Here is a 24,217-nt window from a genome sequence, read left to right on the forward strand (position 1 = left end):
CAAGTGGTGTCATCCAGGAGTCTGTCTTGGGACCAGTGCTTTTTTACATGGTTATCAGAGACACCAATGATGCAATGGAGTGCACCTTCTGCTGTTTGCTGAGTGGTGCGGCTGACGCAGTGGAAGGAAGGGATGCCATTCAGAGGGAGCTCAACCGAGAGGTTGGCCTACGTGAATCTAATGAGGTTGAACACAGCAAAGTGCAAGGTTTTGCACTTGGGCTGGAGGAATCCCAGGCATTTCTACAGACTGGGAGGAGCAGTCCTTAAGAGAAGCCCCGCAGAGAAGGACCTGGGGGTCCTGGTGGATGAAAAACAGAACGTGAGCCATCAGCGTGCTCTTGCAGCTCAGAGAGCAAATGGTCCCCTGGGCTCCATCAGAAGAGGGGATGGCCAGCAGGGACAGGGAGGTGATTGATCTTCATGATCCTTGAGGTCCCTTCCAACCCGGGCCATTCTATGATTCTGTGATTACACTCGCTGTCAGAAAGAATGGCAGCTGTACGGAAGCTGGATATATTTTGGGACAGTTCTTGTAACCAGTTGATTTTAAGACCTTGCCCGAGTCAAGAGTCTAAATTGAGTGTCAGAAGAAAGCTGGTAAAGTGGCTATTGCTCATTCTTTTTCATTTGCTGATTCTTTCATTCGGGTTCCTTTTCCAAAGGAGATTCTGGTGATGGAAGCAATTGAAGAAAGAACCAAAGCAGCTCTTGCCAAGAGTGCTTGAAGTCCCTGTGGAGAGAAGCAAAGAACTTGGGCTTCCTCTGGGATGCTCCCCACCATGTCTCAGGAAGGAGACAACTGCTGTTCCACTTTCTGCTCTGTGTGTGGAAAGGTACGTCTGGGTTTCTTCTGCTTGTTTATTCTTTCTTTTTCAGGCTTTGAAGGAGAAGGGGTGGAGCAACGGGAGACTCACTGGTCGTTTGTTACCTCAAGAACAGGATGGATTCTGCATTGACTGTGAAAAACCTGGGCTAGTAGCATGGGCATGTTTCAGGCTGGACTTTTCCTTCTTGGTTTCCTTTTGGCTACAGGGAGACAGCTGTCTAAAGGTGTGTTTTCATACCCACTCTCCAAAACCATGTTTCATTGTTGCAGGTGGTTCAGTGTGCTCTTGCAGTGCAGATGCTGTAGTTTGCTGTAGAATCTGAATTGTTTCTGTTCCTAGGGGAGGACTGGGAGGAGGTAGTGAGAAGAGAATTCAATGCCTTAGGTGTATCTTAGTGAGAAATGTTGGCATGAGGTGCTGAAAGTCTTGAGTTGTCAAAGGCCAGTGAGGCTCAGACTCCTTAACCTGCTGGAGCAGGGTGGAAGCAAGGAGTGGGCACTGCCGTCCCACAAGCTGCACTTGGTTCTGGTCTGCCAGGTCTGTGCTGGCCTGGATTTCTTCTGAGAAGTTTGTTGGAGCTGCTTGGAGTAGTGAAGGGTGGGGAGGAAGTGCTGCTCAAGAGCTAAGGCTCTGCATGATCATCTTGGATGGTTTTAACCATGATATCTGAAGACATAGTTTCCATCAGAATGATCCCAACATTGTGCAAGTGTCTCAGATGTATGAGAGCACCCGCCTCCTCCAGCTGAGCCATAGGAAAGCTAACTGTGCCCAGTAATTACAGCTTCTGCAGATTGAATATGCTTCCAAGTGTTTTCCTTAGTGATCAATAATGTCCCAGCACTCTGAGATTCCATCTCTGGCACAGTCTGGAGCATCTCTGCAATCCTTGGTTGCTGGAGGGCACGTGGTGAGTGCATGGCCAGGGTGGCACAAACGCGTGCGTGTGCTGAGGAGTTGGGTTGCACACAGGTGCACACAAAGGGGTGTTTGTGGAAGGTGTAGGCACGTAGGTGTTCCCAGGGATGGTTTGCACACGTCTGTGAATGCAAAGGAGGGCACACGATGCAGAGTGTGCATGGGGGTGTGCAAAGCAGGCAGGGTGGTGAATGGGTGTGCGTGTGCACATGGATAGGGGAAGGTTGGGGTTACAGGTTGACCTGTGCTGAGGTGAGTGGGGACTCACGGTGTTGCTCAGTGGTAGATTGGTTCACACTGAGTGCTAACAGGAAACTCGCACACCCTTTTTGTTTCAGCTGTGCCAGTGCTGTGATCCCTTGCTGCAGGGATGGGGTGTTGGAAGGATGGTGTGCGTGCCGAGCTCCCATCTCTTGCAGGAATCAAGTGTAGAGCAAAAGGGATGTTTGGGCCAGGTGACTGTAAGAAGGCTGGCTGCTTTGGATGGTGGTAGCTGATGGAAACAGGTGCTCTGGGGACCGTTCAGCTTTTAACAGAAGACAGGGGTCCTGCAGCAAGAACGACTAGGTTCTCAAATGGCTTCAGACGTGCACACCGACTACATCCCCGCAGACATTTACCGGTAGGTGGCTCTTGCAGAAGAAGATTCAAGCAGCAGAACCTTTTGCTCAGCTACAGCACACAAATGCTACAAAAGCAGGAACAACCTGCAAGCTCTGGGTCTGTTTGTCTTGCACAGGCATGCACTAACTGCGTTTGATGGTACCCCCCATCCTTGATTTCCTTCCCTGCTTCTTGTCTGATGATGCTGCTGAGCCAGGAACAAGCTGCCCAGTGTGGCAGAGCATGGTGCAGAGCTGTGCTGGGACCTCCTCCCCTTCATCTGCTGCAGATCAGTGCCCCACACGTGCCATTGGGATGCTCTGGCACGGGATGTGCCTCCAACCCAAAGCTCCTTCCCACCTCCCAAGGAAAAACAAAGCAACCCAAGCATCTCCAGCAAAGCTGCCCAGCAGACAGCAGGGAATGCAAACAGCTTCTGGCTGCTCCCCTACACTCCCGTCCTAAGTAAGAGACCCTATGAGGACTGGCTGGGAAATCAGTGCATGACACACGTGAGTGTGCACAGGATTGTGCAAAGCAGTGGGGTTCCACGAGTTTGTGTGTGTGTGTATCTCTGCTGTTATGAAAGCATGGGAAGACTTACTGAGTCCCAGATAATTACTTATCCTCAAATGATTTTTCCTGGCCAAAGTTAGAGCCTCTCACAGGTAATTGAGATCAACAGGCTGTTGTTGCACAATCAACAGACACAATCTAGATGATCAGCTGAGGAAAATAAAGCATCATGCGAAGGGTACTAGATAAGTGAGCAGCTTGAGATCTGCACATTTATGTGATGCTCATGGTCTTAGACAATATTTGCCTAGAGAGGTCACATTGAATGAAAGCAAACTCTAAGATGAATGAAAATATGCACAGGAGAAGAAGCCTCTGAGGCTTCTCAAGTGTTATGACCAGAAGACATAAACTCTGTTAAAGCAAATGTTTCTCTCTATTTTTTGTGTTATTCCAGGCAGGCCTTGATTACCGCCTGAACACATGCTGTGGAAGCCCAGCTTATGCAGCACCAGAGCTAATCCAGGGCAAAGTGTCTATTGGCTCAGAGGGATGTAGAGCGGTGTTTGTTTTCCCCTCTTTCCCTTCCCTCTCCACAGAGCATTTAAAGGCAGTGGAGCTCAGGTAGGCTCTCTTGGTTTCCCTTCTGAATTCTGCTAGGTTGCATCGCTTGGTAGCTCTCAGAAGCTGTCAGTGGCCACAGACTAGAAAAGTGCAATTGGTCTCAGTTCACAGCTGGCTGGTTTGTCTCAGGCTAATCCTGAACTGCCTCAAGCGACTGCTTTGGTGCTCTACAGAACAGCAACTTCAGAGATCTCTTTCTATTACTAAGTGTTTGAAAGAGCAATTTGCTCTGTTAATTATCCATCATTTCTGTGCAGTCTGTTTTGTCAGACTTGTCTTTAGCTTCCAAGTTGTATGTGAAGAATTGTTTCCGTTGTAATGCACAATGAACTAAAAATTGAGAGATGAAAATGTGAAGAGTTTTTCCAGCTTTGATTTCATGTCTGGAATTTTGGAACCCACTACTTGCAGTTGTTAATCTGTCCAAACTGGTCTGGTTTGGGATGCCCTCGTACTTCTTGAATCGCTGTTAAAGGCGGAGCAATTCCTACAAGTGCCATGGCCCCACTGTTGTTCTAATTCTTGTTTCTTTGTTTTCCACACGCTGCTTTTCAAGCCTCCTTTTTCTTTACAGTCAAAGTGAGAATTGCACTGTGAGGTGTCTGAACCTTGTTGTGCCTGTACATAAATAGAACAGCAGCAAAGCCAGACAGGTGACTGTGCTGACAGCTCTCGTAGCCAGTAACACGTAACTGTGCTAAATCCCTTGTGACGGCTTTGATTTCATTTTTGCCAGTGAAATCCTTGTAAAAGGAACTGCAGCAGTGTGATGAGCTAAGGTGAAGATGCTGGTTTTAGTAGTGCTCTAAGCTGAGTGGAAGGGCAATTGAATGAGGGTTATATGCTTTCTCTGGGACGATAAGGTTTTATTTCCTGAGGGAAAGAGCCAGCTTTTCATGGGCTATATGTGGGCTTTGGCAAGGGCAGACAATCCAGTCTGTCAGGAAGCCATTTGAGGTGCTTCAGGTTTGTAAGCTTGTCTTTTAGTTTTTCAGGCGGATATTTGGAGCATGGGTGTAGTGCTGTATGCTCTGCTGTGTGGGTTTTTCCTTTGGATGATGACAATATGATGGCACTCTACAGGAGGATACCAGTGGGTATCAGTGGTGCTAGAATACACTGAGAAGGGAAATAGCTGAGCTTGACAAGAGGCCTTGCTTTTCGGATGGCAGAACATGCTGAGCTGTGGGTAGAAAGGCCACAGCACAGTCTGCTGAATATTGTCCCTGTTTTTGCTGCTTTGTCTACCAGTATTTTGTGGATTTGGTTCTACGCTTGGTTGGCCTATGTGGCACTGTAGCCTAATTCTGTACCATGATAGCATACAGAATTTAAGGAGAAGTATTTTCCTGCCAATGGGCTGGATTTTTTTGTATCTGGTTCTTCAACTGGCTGCTCCCTATACTATCTGTAGTAAAAATATAGACACATCATTTGATTTCCCTGAAATGAATGTTCCTAAATGCCAGCTCTTCTCATGTCTACAAAGATCAAAGTTCTGCATTTGCTATTAGAATTTCCTCTTCCAGAATCAGGAGGTAATGTAGGACCCCACAGATTGCCTTCAGAATCCAACAGTTAGTTCTGTTTCCTTTCGGAGTGCATAACAACCTGAGCACATGAATTGAATGACGTGGCTTGTTAGTCTGGTACAAACTCTGCTGTACACTGAAACCTGGTCCATTTGTAAGCAGGACTTTGTCCATCTCTGCAGGACAGCAGAAAACCCTTTGTGCTAATCATGATGCCAAGAAGCAGAATGCGGCAAATGGCAGATGATCCAACTGCTTCAGGTGTTCATTTCCTTAAAACTGTGAATAGTTTTGGACTGAGAGTTTGTAAGCAGAACAGAGCTCTTAAAGCTGTCAGAGATTATTTCTGCACTGTTCAATTCTATCTGCCTAACATACACCGGATCTCAGAACTGCATTGCTTGAACTGGTGGAACTTGTTGAAGTGAACTGGGATGAGCAAGTTTTAGAACTTAGTCAGAATGCAGTAAAAAATGGATAATCTCATGAGTATTAAGGTACAGGCTTGCTATTTCTGCACTGAATTTGTTTTTATTTTACATGGCTGTGATCTGAAAGTTGCTTGAAACGCAGGCACCTAGGCACTGTTGTGTAACTGAATTTCACACGATAGGTCCTGAAATATCCTGGAATCAAAAACTCTGACTTGTTTTAAGTCTGCTGCTTGAGTCTAATCAGGGTCATAGTGTCTGTGTGCAGTGTTTCTTTCCCTGTAATGCTCCACATCATTTCATTTTGGGAATATTGAAGGAAATGGACTATGTGCCATAACTGTTGTTAGAACAAAGTATGTCTGGTGTGATCTTATGCATAGGTTCTGTAACTGCTCTTCACAGCTCAGGTGTTTGACCTTCCTTTTGGTGAAGTGATGAAATACTGCTGGTTTCTATTTGTGCTTCTAGGCACCTTGAAGCTCTTAGGAATAGAACAATTGTCTCCAGTTCTTTTCAATGATATCAGTAACAGCTCGAGTGTTGCTGCCCACTAGGTAGACCCAAAGAAGCAGATTACAGTGAAACAACACACGAGCTGGACCTGAATGAGGATCACTTTCAAGACAGTGGCTATGCTGCTTCAAGCCTACTTGCTTCTTCCTGCCGCCACTCTATTACCAAGTATCAACAACCTTTCATGATTCAACTTGCAAATGTTTGAAACTAACCCTTGTGTTTCTATGCCTTCCTAGGTGATTCGAGCCCTTGTCAACCCCAAAGATCCAAACCAAGCAGTGTCTTTCCATCAATGGAGAGTTCTTATTAAGCATGAATCGCTGCAATTCGGATGACAGCCTTCCACATGGTAACAGTGATGGACACAAGGGGCTCATCCACGTTCATGCTCTCATATCTCCTGGCTCTGCTGAAGCTCCTGACCTGAGCCTGCCAGACACAGCAGTCACCTGCCTGGATTGTGACCCAGCGCCTTTGCAGTGCTGCCCATCCCAAGCACAGCCCGAGTGTCCCAGCAGCAGCACCACCATGCAGGAGCAGGGCAGCATCAGTGAGGTGAAGCTGAGCATCTTAGATGGGGACTTAGAGTCAGGCTGCCAGTCCCAGGCACCAGGCAGCAGCACCAGCTCTGAGCCACTCTCATCTTGACAAGAGGAGTCCCATCTTCACCCTTGACCTCTCAAGCCCTCCTGTCTTTTATTGAATAAAGTCACTCTCATGCTCAGTCATCGCCTCGACTGCATTCTGAGTCTTCAATCACAGGGATTGGGATGAATGCAACAAACAGCAAGGCAGCTCAGCTTGCAATGCTATGGCTGTGGGGTTCGTGCAGGCAGAGCTCTGGGTTCCCATTTTGGCTGGCTTTGGGATGTCTGCAGCAAGATCTCTACCATTTTGTATGGGAGCAAATAATCTCTAGCATCCAGGTTGCTGCTCATGATATATCCCAGTCTTCCTGGCTGTCACTTTGTGATACTTTTCAAAGCCTTCTGATACTCTTTGATGCCTTGGCTGCTCCCTAACACCTCTGTCCTCCTGCCATGTTGACTCACGTCTCCCACTTTTAAGCTGGCTTTGCAGATCATCTCCAGCCCTGTCATCATCACGCTGCAGCAGGAGGTGCTCACCTGGCCCAATGTCTGGCAGTACTGCTTGTTCTGCAGATGAGCAGCTGCCTCCTCATCTCTTCAGCTACAGTAGTTTTTCTCAGGGCAGTTAGATGCAGTCATGCTCCTCTGGATTTGGTGTGTTAAATCCATGCTGCATGGCAGCAGTCAGTGCAATACAAAGGTGTTCTGTGTGCCATAGCATTTCTCCAGGGGCTGCCAAAGGTAGAAGCACAACACAGCACCATCCTTCTGACAGTAATGTCTGTGAGTGTTAGACATGTGAGCACTGCATCATCCCCAGCGTGTCAGTGCTTTTCCACACCAACCTGACTCTCACACTCTGCACTGAATGTAACTCTGCTCTTGTGGAGACAAATGCTTTCTGTCACATCCTCCATCCCTGCAACCATTTGCCGGTAGGCAGCTCTTGCAGAAGAATCAAGCAGCAGAACCTTGTGCTCACCCTACAGCATGCAAATGCTATGAAAGCAGAAATAACCTGGCATGCTCTGGGTCTGCAAGGCTGCACAGATGGGAGAGGTAGATTGTGTTTTTGCAGTGGAAGTTTCCAGTATTTTCAGTACATAGTGTAGGCCCTAACTGAATGTATAACCCTCTTGTAAAACAGCTGTATAAGTAGTTTTTCCACCAAGAAAGTTGCTGAACAGAATTAAGTTCAGACTGGGGGCATTCTGACATGGGGAGAATTGAGACAAGCACAAGATAAATACAGGGTGGGTAGAGCCCAGCACAGGACAGAATGAATGTACTGACTTTTGGAAACATTGCCCTTCTCTGTCCGCAGAAAAGTACAAGGCAGACCTAAAAACAAGAGGTTGGTAATTGACCTTCTATGGAAATGAATCCTAGCCACAGTCTCGAGGAGTCTGTGAGCCTGAGATGCTCAACCAATGAGAGCCATGAGAGCATCACCTGCAGTGGGTTTAGGGCACAGAACAGAATTGATTTCACTGACTGGTGTGCAGTTTCTCCCTTGCCAATAGGGGATGTGCGCGCAGTATTGCAATAATGAATAAGCACTGCTGCTATCGCTGCCATCTTTGCCTAACTAGAAATCTTTGACTTTGAGAGTTTCTCACACAAGGGGAGAGGGTAAGAAAGTAAAGAGGCACAGAAAACTAAGGGAAACTGCTCTTCTTTATCTTATCTATAAAAATTGATACGATGCTGTTGTGCATTTTTTTTAATTTTATTTTTAATTTTTTGCTAATGTCAGTTAGATTGTTTTAAAATATCCACACACCAAAATCTGACTACCAAGCAAATGTAATGAAAATGAAATGAAGGTGAGTTAGTGGAAAGCACAAGGCCATATTATATTAGGCTCCAGCAAATTTACAGGCAGTCACTGCACGAAGAGGTAGATCTGAGTTGCACATTATATGATTCCCACAAAGATTAAGGAAATCTGAAGCTTTCAATATATTTTTTTAATTCTTTTTTCATTTCATTTTTAAACACCTGACCCAGACCCCAACCCTCACAGGAGCTGTAAAGATAACAGCATTAACCAGCAATGTAACTCTAATCCTAACCCTTACCCTGATTCTAAAATCGTCCCTAACTCCAAATGCAACAACAAAAATGATGCTAGAAGTTTGTAGCAAAAGGAACCTTAACCCTGATCATAATCCAAAAAAAAAATCATTATGGTAACAATAATCTTTACCTTAAGAGTAATATTAATCAGAGCCCAGATGATGCCTGCATCCAATCAGAAGCATGCTTTGCATTATTTAAGAGTTGTATTTTTTCCAATGAACTCTCTCTATTATCACGTTTATAAAGTAACAGAGTCTGTTCTTTTTCTCCTGACACTGTGCCTTACTCCTGACATCCCCTGGAAATGACCCAGATAGGGCACCATCAAAGTAATGCTAATAGTAATGTCAATCCTAAGGGTATCTCTAGCCTCAGTGTTAATGGGACGCTAACAACAATCCCAACAGCCTTAAACATTCTGGTGGTGTGAAAGAGGTGCTGCCTTGCACATGCTGGGCAGTCCCATTGCCTGTTAAATGCAGGTGGCAGCGTAGAAACATGATGCCCGTGGTCAGAATGCCCTGTGGCAGATCCTGGCACCGGAGAACTGACCGGAGAACCATGAGAGAACTGACAACAAATCACTCGACATCAGAACCGACCCAGTGGTTATTTACAAGCCTTGGGAGACCCAGACAGGATCTCAGAGTGGTGAATGTAGGTACAGAAGTTGTTACTACTCTGTTTTCTTCTAAAAGAAGTGTTTTTTTTTTCATCTCAGAAGTTGGAGGGGGGGGGGGGGGGGGGGGCGGGAAAGGGATATCAATTTAATTACTCATTAATTTATTGACAGACATTCACGTTTGCTACGTTTGGAGAAGTTTTTATTTGTTTGCTGTGGTTTGATTTTTTTTTTTTCTTTTTTTTTTCCCCCTTCCCTCCTCTTCCATCTTTGTGTTCTTCCCCTATAATCAAAAGAACGGATCCCCAGGGTCTGTCCCGCAGACGTTCTTTCCGTGGTCTCTGCTGCCACCTGCTGGCCAATAAGCGGAACTGCCACTGTTGGGCGTTTGGTGCCGCAGGAAGCACAACGCAGATCTGAGTTCTGACCGGTCTACGCAGCAACTCCGCCAATCTTTATTGCGATAAGCCCTCCAGACAAGAGCATAAAGTCTTTGCCTGAGGGCAGGGTTAGTAGTAATGGATGTCAGTTTTGAAATTTCCAGTCCATTCACCATAGCACTTTCTGCCTCCATGTCCCATAACCAGAGCAGCTATGCTGGCATGCTCTCTTGGTTTCTGTCTAAACCACTGTACTATATCCATCAGTTCAGCTGCTGTATTATGGGCAGCAGGGTTTGGGGGGTGGACACTGGTCAGGGCACTCCCACCAGCCTATCCTGCATTTTTTTTTTTTTTTTTTTTTCATTTTTGGGTTACAATCAGTCAGATCTCAAATAGATCTAGTCCAAATGGAACCTCAAAATCTGACCTTTTAGTGCCTTCATTTACAGAGTCCATTTTATACAGATTCCCTTGTACAGGGCCCCCATGGTCCTCCAGACAGTTGTTACTGATCTTCCATAGGAGAATGATTGAATTAGGTTTTTTCCCATCAAAACTGCCACCTGTCTTTCCAATTTTTCAACACTATCATTCAATAGCTGATTTGCATCAGCCTGAGCCTCTTCAGTTATGTTCAGACAGTTCAAGGCCATTAAAAGTGGCCATGCCACCATGAACACAGCTAACTGTCATTCTCAAGTTGTAAGTATGTCTTTGCTAAGACCATGGAAATACTCAGTCAGGTGGGCCAGGGACTCATGGACCCTCCCTCCGTCCCACACAGGGCCCCATTTTTCAGTGACAGAAGCAGTGCTGCATTTTGAGGATCCTAGGAATCCCAGGACATGCCCTGACAAAAGGTCATTCAAAGGGGTAGTCTTTCCCCATCCAAACAACTCCATGATATTCACAGAATCACAGAATTGTAGGGGTTGGAAGGGACCTCCAGAGACCACTGAGTCCAGTCCCCCTGCCAAAGCAGGTTCCCTACACCATGTTGCACAGCTCAGCATCCAGGCAGGTCTTGAATATCTCCAGAGAAGGAGATTCCACAACCACCCTAGGCAGCCTGTTCCAGTGCTCTGTCACTCTCACCGTAAAGAAGTTATTGCACACATTAGTGCAGAACTTCCTATGGTGCAGTTTCTGTCTGTTTCCCCTTGTCCCGTCTCCACACACTGCTGAAAAGAGTCTGGCCTCAACACTTTGCCCCCCACACCTCAAATATTTATAGACCTGGATCAGGTCCCCTCTCAGCCTTCTTTTCTCAAGGCTAAACAGACCCAGTTCCCTAAGTCTCTCCTCATAGGGGAGATGCTCCAGGCCCTTCACCATCTTTGTGGTCCTCCACTGGACTCTTTCCAAGAGATCCCTGTCTTTTTTGTACTGGGGAGCCCAGAACTGGACACAATATTCCAGATGAGGCCTCACCAGGGCAGAGTAGAGGGGGAGGATCACCTCCTTCGACCTGCTGGACACGCTCTTTTTAATGCACCCCAGGATGCCATTGGCTTTTTATGCTACAAGGGCACACTGCTGGCTCATGGTCAATCTGTCGTCCACCAGGACGCCCAGATCCCTCTCAGCAGAGCTCCTCTCCAGCAGCTCTTCCCCCAGCCTGTACTGGTGCATGCAATTATTTCTACCCAGGTGCAAGACTCTACACTTGCTTTTGTTAAACCTCATCCGGTGTCTTACTGCCCAGCTCTCCAGCCTGTCGAGGTCTCGCTGAATGGCAGCACAGCCTTCAGGCGTGTCACCCAATCCTCCCAACTTCGTGTCATCAGCAAACTTGCTGAGGGTGGTCACTATCCCCTCATCAAGGTCGTTGATGAAGATGTTGAACAAGACCGGACCCAGCACAGACCCCTGGGGGACGCCGCTAGTTACAGCCCTGCAGCCAGACACTGCACCGCCAACGACAACCCTCTGCACTCTGCCAGTCAGCCAGTTCTCGACCCACTTCACTGTCCAATCACCTATCCCATACTTCCTCAGGTTTGGTATAAGTATGTCATGGGAGACTGTATCAGTTATAGAGGTTATAGAGTTCAATTCCTGTAGTCAATTTGGCGGCCCAGGTGGGACCAGCTCTGTTCGCTGCAGGACCAGCTGAGAGGGAGACACTTTTGGCGCACCCTGAGATTTCTCTGAAGGACTCCCTTCCTCACCTGATCACTGCAGGGACAGACAAGGACCACCCATAGGTGGACCAGGTATGTGTATGGTAAGTGGAGCCCATATGTCTTGAGGAGACATCCTACACAGTTTACAGCCATACGTGCTGCTCCCAGGGAGGTGAGCTCATGGCTTTGGTTGCCAGCTGGGTAGGAAGACTCCTTGGGTGAGTTCCTATGAAAGGGAACTGTATGTCATATGAATGGAAACAAGAACAAATACTCTCTCCCAGGTAGTTGACAATAGGAGGGACCTAGGTTGGTCTCTCCTACGGGTATGGGATATAGTGGATAGCCTGTCAAATGGTAGCCTGGGTTCTCCAAGTTGTAATCACGGGGGTTATAGGTTGTATGTTCAATATTATCATCTGCTTTAAGTGTTTGGTACCGTGTGTCAAGCCGACTCTGGGAAAAACATTAACGTTTGCAACTGGTCGACCAGAGTATGAGTGTTATTAAGATTCCAGCTAGAAAACGTTGTCAGCATTGTGTAGTATGAATAAACCATGGTTTTTGATCTAAATGTCAGAGTGAGTGTGGTGTGAGTGAGACACAGAACAGCTGCAGGGTGAGTGCCGAGTCCCGATCCATGTTTCCTTCCTCCTGTGAGGGAAATGGCCAGACACGGACAAAGTGAAAGACTGTGTTGTCTGTCCACTCATAAGTACTTTCTGCTTGTATGTAAGGAGACGGGAGTTTGTACTCTGTAGATTAGTAAGATTGTCCTGAGGAGAGGTGTACATTCCACCCGACCAATGAATGTCAACCCATTTATGTAATACTATGTACTGCTTGCGAGGAAGTGTGTGAGGGAGGTGGTTCAATCAGTGCTGGTTCTGTGGCACAGTGTTTATAACTGAAGAATACAGACTGTATTAAGGGAGTTTATGTGAACTGAAGAACTGTACTGTTTGACAAACAGTTTTGATGGTATAAGAAAGTGTAATTGTTAATGATATATGGAAGTGTACTTGAGGGAATGTGGAAGTGTATCTGAGCATACAAACAGAGGAAGCATTTACAGAAGAAAAAAGGTTAAAGTGAGTTTACCTGCACTGACATGAGAGCAACACCCTGAACCTCTGCCCTGTGAGCTGAGCAGAGCAGAGCAGAGACACAGTCCTCATGTATCAGGTAGTGTTATTCTGCTTACCAAATGAATGAGTTCACTACAGAAGAGGCAAATCTTCCCCTCTGCTCAATTTGTGGCATACTCTGGAGTTCAAGACATTGCAAAGCTATGGCACATCTACTTTCTTTCAATGATGACGCCTTAGTATGCTCTGGGCTGTCATTTCAATTGCATCTAAAGAAGTCTAGGGTCATGCCAGCTGACAGGAAGCTGGCAAATGTTGTCTCATTGTAAGGAAGAGCAAGAAAGATGACATGGGCAATTATGGACCTGTCAGTCCAGAGCCTGGTAAAATTATGGAGAAAATGATGGTGGGAGTTATGGAAAAACAGCTGAAGGACAATTCTGTCATTGGTCGCAGCCAACACAAGTTTGTGAGGCGAAGGTCCTGTTTAATTTAAGCTCATTTTGTGACACAGTTATCCGTTTAGTTGACCAAGGGAAGCCAGTTGATGTAATCCTTGAGGATTTCAGTGGAGATTTTGATACTGTTTCTCACAACAACCTTCTGGACAGAATGTTCTGCATATGGCTAGACAGAAACACAATGTGGTGGGTGAGCAGTTGGCCAGTAGGTCAGTCCCAAAGGATTATAGTCAGTTTTTTCCATCAGGCTGGTAGATGGTCACTGTCGGGGTCCCCAGGGTTCCATTTTGGGGCCACTTTCCTTTCATGTTTATGCAGATGACTTGAATGCAGGACTAGAAGACGTTCTGAGCAAGTTTGCTGATGAGACCAGATGAGGAGGTGCTGTTGCCTCCACTGAGGGTGGAGAGGACTTGCAGAGAGATGTGGACAAGTCAGAGAAGTGGGTACCAGTTGGTACTAAGCACCAAGTGCATAACGTATAACAAGAACAAGTGCCTGATTGTGCACCGCAGAACATAAAGGACTTCAAACTCTGGGAGAATGTGCAAACGAGGGCACTGGAACTGAGAGATCTGAAGTTCAGAGTTTCACAGGGATTGACTGCTTGTTCAGACTGGGCCCTTCTCACATCCCTTCTCACATCCTGCAATGAAACATAGGTCTCATATGGGACATGAACCTCACAGCGTCCTTGCACCACATGTAGAGCCTGGGATCTTCTGTCCCCATGTCTTTCATTTAACATCATACGGACCTCCAACCCATTGCCCCAGGAAATGCCAGGAGCCAACATGAGAGACAGGATCTCTCTACCACTGGTCTTGCAATCAGGGCTTGACCTGTCTGCTTTGTAAGGCAAAGGAGAGGTTTCTTAGCATGCCAGTGCCTTTGCCTGCCTGTAGTCATGGCTTCCAGTTATCTTCTCTAACAAGTCCCTTGGGAAGCTTACTTGGTAATGGCCCTCAGTGGGCCCATTAATACTCCAAGAAACTTCACTGTTACTTCCGACTTTGTCTTGTTGAGCACTTTGTGCAAACTTCTCTCTGCACTAGAGGCTGATGAACTCAGCATCAAATGCACCCTGGGGCCCATTATAACCTAAAGAATCTCCTGTGCCTTATGCCATCTTGTTATCTTCTTCAGGTTATCAGAACTTGTTCAGCAAAAAGGAGGGATATCTAGAGAGAGCTTAAAGAATCCAGTATAAATTTATTGTCTATTTATTTATAGTTGGGTTTAAAGAAGACATTAAAGCAGCACTGTGCAACTGATACCAATCCAGGATGTCCCAATGAGTTCTGTACTGTTACTGTGTTGACAAAGGTCCTTCTCAACCTCCCCACCCAATTTCTGCTCACAATGGACCTATGGGACTTGCATCACTTTTCTTCACATCACTCTTCTCCTCTGCATTCATCTGCTCAGTGTTAAAACTGCTTTGCACCAACTCCCACTGGCTTTCCTCAGAGAACCAGCTACACATGGAAAAGGAAAGATTTCTCTTTTTTATCTGGCCAGCAAATGGAAAGAAAGGTGATGCAATTGAATGAACAGTAAAACACAGTGATCAACTGCATGCCATGTTCAAGCTGCATCTATTGAAGTTTGTCTTTCATATGGAATATTTTTAAAAGAAATGATTTATTCTGAGGTAGGATAGGATAGATTGAATCACAGTGAAGTAGTTGACAACAGAGGCCATCAGACTCTGAGAGATGGAGCAAATTCCAGTAATCTTCCTGGGATAGATCAGCCAGGTAGTTGAGAGGTATCAACTTAAAACTGATCAGGACTTGTGAGTATTTCACACATTGAGATGGGTTAACACATTCTCATTGATTTATATCTTTGTCTCCAACTCTGTTTTTCACTTTTACTGACATTAATGAACATCTTTCAGACTTCGTGCCTTAATAAAAAAGAGACAGTGATTGAGAAAAAGAAAAAGTATAAGAAGAAAAAGAAAAAGAATAGATAGGAAGGGATAGATCAAATCACAGTGAAGGAGTTGACAACACATTCCATCAGACTTTGGGGAGATGGAACAAATTCCAGTAATCCCCCTGAAAGTCAGAAATCAGACAGATAATTGGGAGGTATCTGACTGAACAAAGAGCAAGGGATGGAGAAATCTGGAGGGCAGTGGGAGTAGTGTGTGCCCAAATGGCCTGCTGAAAACATGCCCTTAACCATGGCCATTTCTTTAGGAGAGCTGAAAAAACTTGGAGGATGAGGCACATCAAATAGGCAGCAGGGAAGAGTAGTGCTGGGCACCAGGCTACAGTCACAGGGCATTGGCACTGGCACCGCTGTCTGTGTCTCTGAACCTGAAGGCATTTGTGTCCAGCAAACACAGTTCTGGAAAACATTGTAGTTTCAGTAAAAGAAAAAAAAAGACATCAAATCACCTCAAAGATTCATATTTACAACTTAAAATGGAACAAGACTCATGAGAATTTTTCATGTTGAGAAGGGTTAACACATTTTCATTGCTTTCCATCTTTGTCTTCAATTATTTGTTTCAGTTTTATTGACATTTATGATCAACTATTAAGCTTACAGCCTCAAAATAAATAAATAAATTAAAAGAGATACATTTGCATCTTGCACATGGCCTGATGCCCCTTTCACCTTCACAGTTCCCACAAGTCCTTCCATGCCGGAGAGTATGAGATCCAGCAGAGCACCTCTCCTCTTTGGTTCCTCCACTGCTTGGTCAAGAAGCTGCCATCTGTGCTCTCCATGGATCTGCTGGATGCCACATGCCCTGCTGTGCTGTCCCTGCCACAGATAATGGAGTGACAAAGGCCACCAAATGGGACAAGGGACAGACAACATCAGATTCCCATCTGTCTGCAGAGGGCACCTTCCATTTACTCTCCCTGATCAGGAAGACAGGAAAAGACACTGATGGTCTCCTCTGTTTGCCATTTCCATTAGCTCTGACCTGTCTGCTCTTCCATCCCCAGGCAGAGCTCAGTGCACTCTCACAGAGGGCAGTCGCCCTTCTTTGTCTCCTCGCCCATCCATCCTAAAGACTCGGTATCCCCCTTGTGCTACAGTGCAGTTGTGGAAACCATTAAACTGTGTCCCCATGGTCCAAACAGGAGCTCAGGCCTGCAGCTCTACCAAGATTTCTAGCTTCTTGTGTGTTGGTGTTTGCATTAGTGCAAAAGCACAGAAGTAAATATCCTAATTGAAAAGCATCACTGGACATTGCCTGACTGGATAGCTCATCTATAGAATCAGTGTGCAGAAGGTGGCACACAAACGTTAGACCGATCGTGGGTCTTGGAGGTGACGTAGCAGCACGGACACACCATGGGCATGGCTTTCCTGAAGGCCCTGTGCTGCTCTTGTAGCTGTGAGTGAATTCACCGGACAGCCGGTGCTATCCCCTCTCTGGCCCAAAGCTGATGCCCAGGAAGGAGGTGTCTATCTCAGGGATTTCCCACACGGTTTACAAGCACTGGCACACATCAGGAGCAGCCCAGGCACCTTGGGCATCACCCAGTGTCTGTGTGTGAGCTGCTGCCTCCCAGCTGAAGGACCGAGGACTCAGAGCAGGAGCTCACATGCAGGCAACTCCTTGTGCTCTTCTGAACTGAACCAGAGAAATCCCAGCTCCTGTGGTTCTGTGGGGAGCCGAATCCCATTTCAGCTCCAGGATTTCTGTCAAGGGATGAGACTCCTGCGCTGCCTCAGCTGGATCACTGCCCTGCACAGGGAAAGTCCAAACCTGGCCTTCCTTGTCTGGTTGCCCTTATTGTTTCATCAAACGATCTCTGGGAGCACTCCCCATATGTCTCCAATCAGTCACTGACCACTGGACATGTGGTGGTTAATTGAGTGGATTTCAAAGCACAGTCATGATGCTGTTGTCTTTCAGGAGCTGTTGGCCATGAGGACCCAGGGACATGTCAGGGGAAATGAGTGGGAAGGATAAAAATGACATAATCTGCTGCTTGCTTGTCCAGGTTCCTGGGACACAGGGAGCTCATAAAAGTGGGCAGAGCTGCAGAGAGACAGCTGTGCCCAGGAGCAGATCTCGTGCACAGCACAGCCTGCAGGTGACAGAAGGAGAGGAGAGAAATTGGAGAGAGCTTGCAGGATGTGTGTGGTGTGAGCGGGCTGTGAACTCACTGCAGGAGCATTGCTCACAGACCATGACAAGGTAAGTCTCACAGCTGACCATGAGCTGCTTTTAATTAAGGGGTAACTATAACTGGGACATCCCATAGGAGATCTGACTGCAGGCACTGCATGTTTCTTTACTGTGGAAAAAGCTTTCTGCTCCAGCTGAGACGGGTGCCCAGGGCTGTCCTGCAGAGCAGGGTCCCTGCTGTGCCCCAGGGGCTGTGTGCCGGGTATGGGACTCTGCCGCCTGCCAGGCTCAGCACTCAGCCTGCCCGGGGAGCTGCCCAGGGCGCTGCGGGGAGACGTGTGGGGTAAGGAGCCCCCGGCAGGGTTTGTGCTGCCACAGCTGCTGCCTGGGGCAGGGGATCACAGCTCCACTGCACAACTGAATGTTTCTGAGGGCACTTTGCAAGAGGAGAGCCAAGGCAGGGGGTTTCCATTTCCTGTTCTGAGGCAAAGAGGTTTGGAGTCAGAAATCTAAAAGGGGCAATAAGAGTTCTGAGAATTTTTCATCAATCAATTGCTTGTTTTGTGAACACTCACACATGATGTGCTTTCAGTCTCCCCTTTCTCGAAGGATGGAATTATCTTCATTTTCTGTAGGCATGAATAATTCACTTATCCTACAAACAGGCAGCATTTTCTAACTGAAACTGAATGCCACAGAAGCTCGGGTAGGGGGCTCTAAGAGCACTTGGGGTAAAGATATGAGACATGAAACAGATGAAAATATCCAGGGAGAAGGGATAAGAAAATAAGAGGAAGGTTAGAGCTCCATATGCTGCTTCTGCTTAAGGAATGCTGAAATACATGAAATTAAATGCAAGTAATGGTGCTAAATGTACACTGTTGTAGGAGAATTAAAACATTTCATAGTATAGCAGGAGTAGTGCCTCTGAGAATGGTCTGGACTTGTCATTATCTTCTGCACTCTGAGCAGGACTCCAAGCCCAACAACAGCAGATGCCCAACAGCAGCTCCATCAGTGAGTTCCTCCTGCTGCCGTTGGCAGACACGCGGCAGCTGCAGCTCCTGCACTTCTGGCTCTTCCTGGGCATCTACCTGGCTGCCCTCCTGGGCAACGGCCTCATCAGCACAGCCGTAGCCTGCGACCGCCGCCTGCACACCCCCATGTACTTCTTCCTCCTCAACCTGGCCCTCCTCGACCTGGGCAGCATCTCCACCACTCTCCCCAAAGCCATGCCCAACGCCCTCTGGGACACCAGGGCCATCTCCTACACAGGATGTGCTGCACAGCTCTTTTTCTTTACCTTCTTCATGTCAGCAGAGTATTCCCTTCTCACCATCATGTCCTATGACCGCTATGTTGCCATCTGCAAGCCCCTGCACTACGGGACCTTGATGGACAGCAGAGCTTGTGCCACCATGGCAGCAGCTGCCTGGGGCACTGGGGTTCTCAATTCCCTGCTGCACACTGCCAGTACTTTTTCACTGCCTCTCTGCCAAGGCAATGTTGTCAACCAGTTTTTCTGTGAAATTCCCCAGATCCTCAAGCTCTCCTGCTCAGAATCAAATCTCAGGGAAGTTGTGTTTCTCATTTTTACTATCAGTTTAGACGTAGGCTGCTATGTTTTCATAGTTGTGTCCTATGTGCAGATCTTCGTGGCTGTGCTGAGGATGCCCTCTGAGCAGGGACGGCGCAAAGCCTTCTCCACGTGCCTCCCTCACCTGGCCGTGGTCTCCCTGTTTCTCAGCACTGGTGCTTTTGCCTACCTGAAGCCTCCCTCCATTCCCTCCCCACTCCTGGATCTGACAGTGGCACTTCTGTACTCAGTGGTTCCTCCAACACTGAACCCTATTATCTACAGCATGAGGAACAGGGAGATCAAGCACGCTCTCAGGAAGGTGTTGCAATACTCACTATTCCCGCTTCAATAAAGTGCACATCTTCATCGCATGATTCCCAGTGATGGTTCTTCATCTTTTATGCATCTTTGATTGATTGATTATGTGAGATATAGCAACGTGCAAAAAAATGTTATTGAACTTATAAATAAAAATTTGTTTCACTTCTTTCACACCTACTATCCATTTTCTCACTCCAAGAGCTCATGTAAACATGGAACCAGATTCCCCGAATAGGTTAAGAGATAAATAAATAGCGTTCAAAATACGCTTTTCCTTAGCTCTTCTCTTATCCAACTTTGTCTGGATTTGGGGAAGGTACAGCCACAGATAGAAGCACAACTAGTTCTTTTCATTCCTCCTCTCTTTACACTGATACAGTGCACAGAGGATTCGAGTCCTCTCATTTCTACAGGCCTGAAGGTCTTGTGTGTCTCACAGCAGTCCCGTCGTCTCTACAGCAGCACTCAGTGGTTTGCTTAATTTTCTTATCTCAATACTTGGAACAGCTACAGGACCTGTAGCATAAGTGACCGCAGAGCTCCTTATGAGGGGTGGAGTGACAGTGGGATCTGTCCAGAGCTTGGAGCAACTGCAGGATGTGTAGCAAAAACTTGGAGCTATTGCAGGGACTGTGCCAGGAGTTGCAGAGGCTGCAGCAATGTCAGCAGATCCAGCTCTCTTCCCCTTGAAGATGCTGAATAGTGTTGAACACAGCTCAGTAGGTGTGGGCCAGGCCCTGGCACACTGCAGTCATTTGGGCCTTTTTAGGATTACCAGTGCCACAGCAGACCTGTCTCCAATATTCTACCAGTTTCTCAGGATCCTGCAGTTGCTCGGAGATGAAGTTCCAAAGCCCTGGGGGTGCCCACCACTCCAGGCAGCTGCCCAGACTGTCCCACACCCCCTGCCATGCAGAGCCTTCTCACCTTGGGGCAGATCTCTCACTGATATTCCTGAATAATTGTTTAACCTCAATCCTAGAATCATAGAATCACCAAGGCTGGAAAAGGCCTGAAAGATCATCCAATCCAACCGTTCACCTATTACCAATAGCTCCCACTTAACCATGTCCCTCAACACAATATCCAGTCTCTCCTTGAATACCCCTGGTCTCCCAGAGACGACAGTGTAAAATGTGTAATTCCTAATCATACCAACAATATTACTTCCAAAACCCAAAGATGTCCAAAGAGCTGAATGTGCACAAAACTTCACTTTGCCAATTTTATCGTGGTACAAACCAAGGTCAAACAGCATAGCAAAATAAATACCCTAATCCAGCATCCAGAGTTGACAAATGATGCAGCAGGGAAAACAAGCAGCAAGCAAGGAGCTGTGAAATGCAGCTTCATGAGAAGACTCAGCAAGCTTCACAAATAGGGAAACTATCAGCACCATGGCCTGCACATCTCCAACTCCCACAAAGCCCTGTCCACTCTGGACAGATGTGCTGTTACCACAACCCTTGGAGCCTCACATCAGGCACCAAAATGACTGTGGTTGTTGAACCCAACATGTGGCTCAGCAGCTCACAGTGCTTTGTGCACTGCCCCATTCCCAGTGGGATGGGGATGAGAACTGGGAAAAAGAGTACAACTTCTGGGTTGTAACAAAGCAGTTTACTAAGAGAGATAAAAGGAGAGGAGTAATAGTAATCACTATATATCCGTTGATATAGAATCGTATGTAACAACTGATGCACAAGCACTTGCTCAGCACCACCAGACTGATGCTCAGCTGGGCCCTGAGCAGTGAAGAGACTGAGATGAACTCCCACCCCTTTCAATACAATTTCTGCTTGCTGTCAGCTGATAGAGAACGTCCCTTTGGCCACTATCAGTCAGCTGTCCTCACTCTGTTCCCTCCCAGCTCCATGTGCCCTCCACTGACCATGGCCTTGGCTCTGTACAACACTGCTTAGCAGCAGCTGTAAACATCAGAGTGTTATCAATGGTTTTCTCCTAGAACCAAAACACTGCACCACAGCAGACAGTCTGAAGAAAACAATTCCATCCCAGCTGTAACTCAGATTCCTGCCTGTCCCCTCTTCTTGTTCTTCCTGATCAGGAAGCAAGGAACAGAATCTGCCGCTCTCCTCTCTGAGCCCTTTCCATCAGTTCTCAGCTGGCTCCTCTGCCATCCCCAGGCAGAGCTCAGTGCCCTCTCATGGATGGCAGCAGCCTTTTCTCTTCTTCCTTGCCCATCCGTCATGCAGAATCTGTACCCCATTTGCTACAGTACAGAGCTGAGAATCAACCCACCGTGTCTCTGTGAACCAAACAAGACCCTAGGCCTGCAAAGGCACAGAGATTTGGAGTTCGCTGAGTGAATGTTTGTGGTCCTCTCATTAGTGTAAGGATTCTTCAGAAAGCATCCCCTTCCAGAAGCATGCTTTGATTTAGCCTGTCTGGGTCTTGCATCTACACTGTGGTACTGATGTTCAGGGCCTTGCTCAGAATCAGCAGCCTGCATGAAAGGAAAAGCTCTGTGGTTTTCTCTTGATTTGTCCCGTTTATTTCCCATGCTACCCGCACTGGTCTACAGGCACTTTAGGGCAGCAGTAGGTTGGGGTTACCCCCAGAGGGTACACAGTAAGATTTAGGACGGGGTATTGGCAACAAGACTTTCTCTGAGGAATCCTCACACAATCCTATAGAACAACTCAGAGGCTTTCCATTCAATCTCCAACAGCAACAATATCCCTCAGCCCTTCTCTGTCACATCCAATTCCCCACCCTTCCCCATTTGGACCTGGTTTAAAGCCCTATAATCAATCAGTGCAGGAGCATTTCAGATGGGGTCATGGAGGAGGCAGACTGCCATTCTTGGGGTGGCCATTTTCCCAGGAGGGCATGGTGGGAGGGCTTTGTCCCATCTGGTTCCACCAACACTTGCATCCACCCAGCAGAAGGCTGTGCCCTATGTGTCCCACTTGAACTCTGCATGGAGCTTACAGTTGGCAGTGACATGGCTGAGAAGCTCTGGGCATGGATTAAGGGACAGGGAATTAATGTGCCTTCCTAACTTCCTCCCTGCATGCCTTAGCAACTTCCTTGTAATCTCCCCAAGTACCCAGCCCCTTCTTCCAGAGGACAGAGATTCTCTTTTTCTTCCTGAGTCTCAATAGTTTTTCCCAGTTCATCTGCACTGGTCTTCTTCCCCTATGGCTCACCTTATGGCATTCAGGGACAGCCTGATCTCGTGCCTTTAAGATTTCCATCTTGAGGAGTGTCCAGGCTTCCTGGACCCCTTTACCCGTAAGGAGCGACTCCCAAGGGACCTGTGCTACAAGTGTCCTGAACAGGTCAAAGTCCGCCCTCTAGAAGTTCAGGATAGTAGTTTTGCTAGTCACCCTTCTGACATCTCCAAGAATAGAGAATTCTACCATTTCATGGCCACTCTGCCCAAGACAGTCCCCAACCTTCTCAACTCCTACCAGTCCTTCACTGTTAGTGAAGAGCAGGTCTAGCAAGGAACCACCCCTGGTAGGACTTCATACCAGCTGTGTAAGGAAGCTGTCTTGCATGCAATCTATAAACCTCTTGGACTGATTCCTCTGCTATTTATTATATTCCCAGCATATATCAGAGAAGTTGTAGTCTCCCAAGAAAATGAGTGCTGGCAATCTTGCGACTTCAGTAAGCTGCTCATAGAATGCCTCACCCATCAATTAGGCGGTCTATAAGAAACCTTTAGCAAGATGTCACACTTACAGGCCTTTCCCCCGATCCTTACAAACATGCACTTCATTCTGAAGCCCAAGCTCTTCAACATCAAAACTCTCTTTAATATAAAGGGCCACACCACCACCCTTCCTTCCTCCTCTATCCCTTCTGAAGAGCTCCCATCACAGCACTCCAGTCATGGCAGTGGTCCCACCATGGGTCGGTAATAGCAACTAGGTCATGGTTTGTCAGATGCACAGTTGCTTCCAGCTCCTCTTGCTTGTTGACCAAGCTGCGTGCGTTGGTGTAGACGCACTTCAGCTGAGGCATCTGCCTCTCTCCCAGCTCAAACAGCATTTCCCTAGGCTTATCTCTGGTAAGCCCTGTTTTGTCCACTCCCCCATCGTAGCTAGTTTAAAGCTCTTTCGATAAGCCCCGCTACCGTCTATGCTAGGATTCACTTCCCCCTTTGAGACAGTTGGGTTCCATTCATGGATAACAGACCATGGGCCAAGTAAACTGTCCTGTGATCAAAGAACTCAAAGTTTCTGGCTCAGTACCAACCTCTGAGACAATTGTTCATTGCTTTGCTTTCCAAGCCTGCTCTGTGTCCCTCACTGCCACTGAAGGTATAGAACAAAAAATCACTTGATCTCCCACTTTGTGAACTAAATGGCCTAAATTCCTGAAATCTCTTTTTATAGTTTGTAGTCTTATCTAAGAAATTTCATCACTGCCCACCTAAACTATGAGTAGTGGAAAATAATCAGTGGACCTAACCAGCATTGGGAGTTTCCTCATTATGTCCCTGACCTGAAACCAAGAAGGCAGCAGACTTACTGACAACTGGGGTCCAGTCTGCAAATGGGGCCCTCTATTCCTCTGAGAAGGGAGTCACCCACCACGGCCACCCTTCTTTCTTTCATGGCAGAGGAAGTCACAAGGCTTGGTAGTGACTGCCTTGCATTAGGTTTCCTCCTAGGCAGATCCTCCATTGCCTCCCCATTCTTATCTCCTTCAGATTTCAGAGTGTCAAACCTGTTGCTTAGATGGATCAGGGGTCGAGGGCTAGGCAGGCATGGGGGGGCTCCTGTGATGTTGAGTTGGGACTCTCTTCCAACCCTTCTCATCAGTCAGGTCTGTCTGACTGTGACAGGGCAGGGAGTCAACCACTTTTCTGGGGGTATCTGCCTGGCAGCCTTCCCTCGGGGATGCCAGC

The 24,217-nt window shown here is 47.1% G+C and overlaps 1 long non-coding RNA gene across 2 annotated transcripts; it reads left to right on the top strand.

The window, feature by feature from the left end:
- The first annotated feature begins 588 nt into the window (after window positions 1–588).
- On the top strand, window positions 589–6,647 carry LOC146759752 (uncharacterized). 2 transcript variants are annotated; one of them, XR_014931921.1, is made up of 3 exons: window positions 589–835; window positions 3,324–3,490; window positions 6,209–6,647. It is a non-coding gene; the product is annotated as an uncharacterized LOC146759752 (long non-coding RNA). The 2 variants fall into 2 exon arrangements; XR_014931920.1 differs by lacking the exon at window positions 6,209–6,647 and adding an exon at window positions 4,486–4,577.
- The last annotated feature ends 17,570 nt before the right edge of the window (window positions 6,648–24,217 follow it).

The sequence above is a fragment of the Coturnix japonica genome, chromosome 9 (assembly GCF_054131305.1).
Source record: "Coturnix japonica strain WE chromosome 9, WE-NBRP24, whole genome shotgun sequence".
Lineage (NCBI taxonomy): Eukaryota > Metazoa > Chordata > Aves > Galliformes > Phasianidae > Coturnix > Coturnix japonica.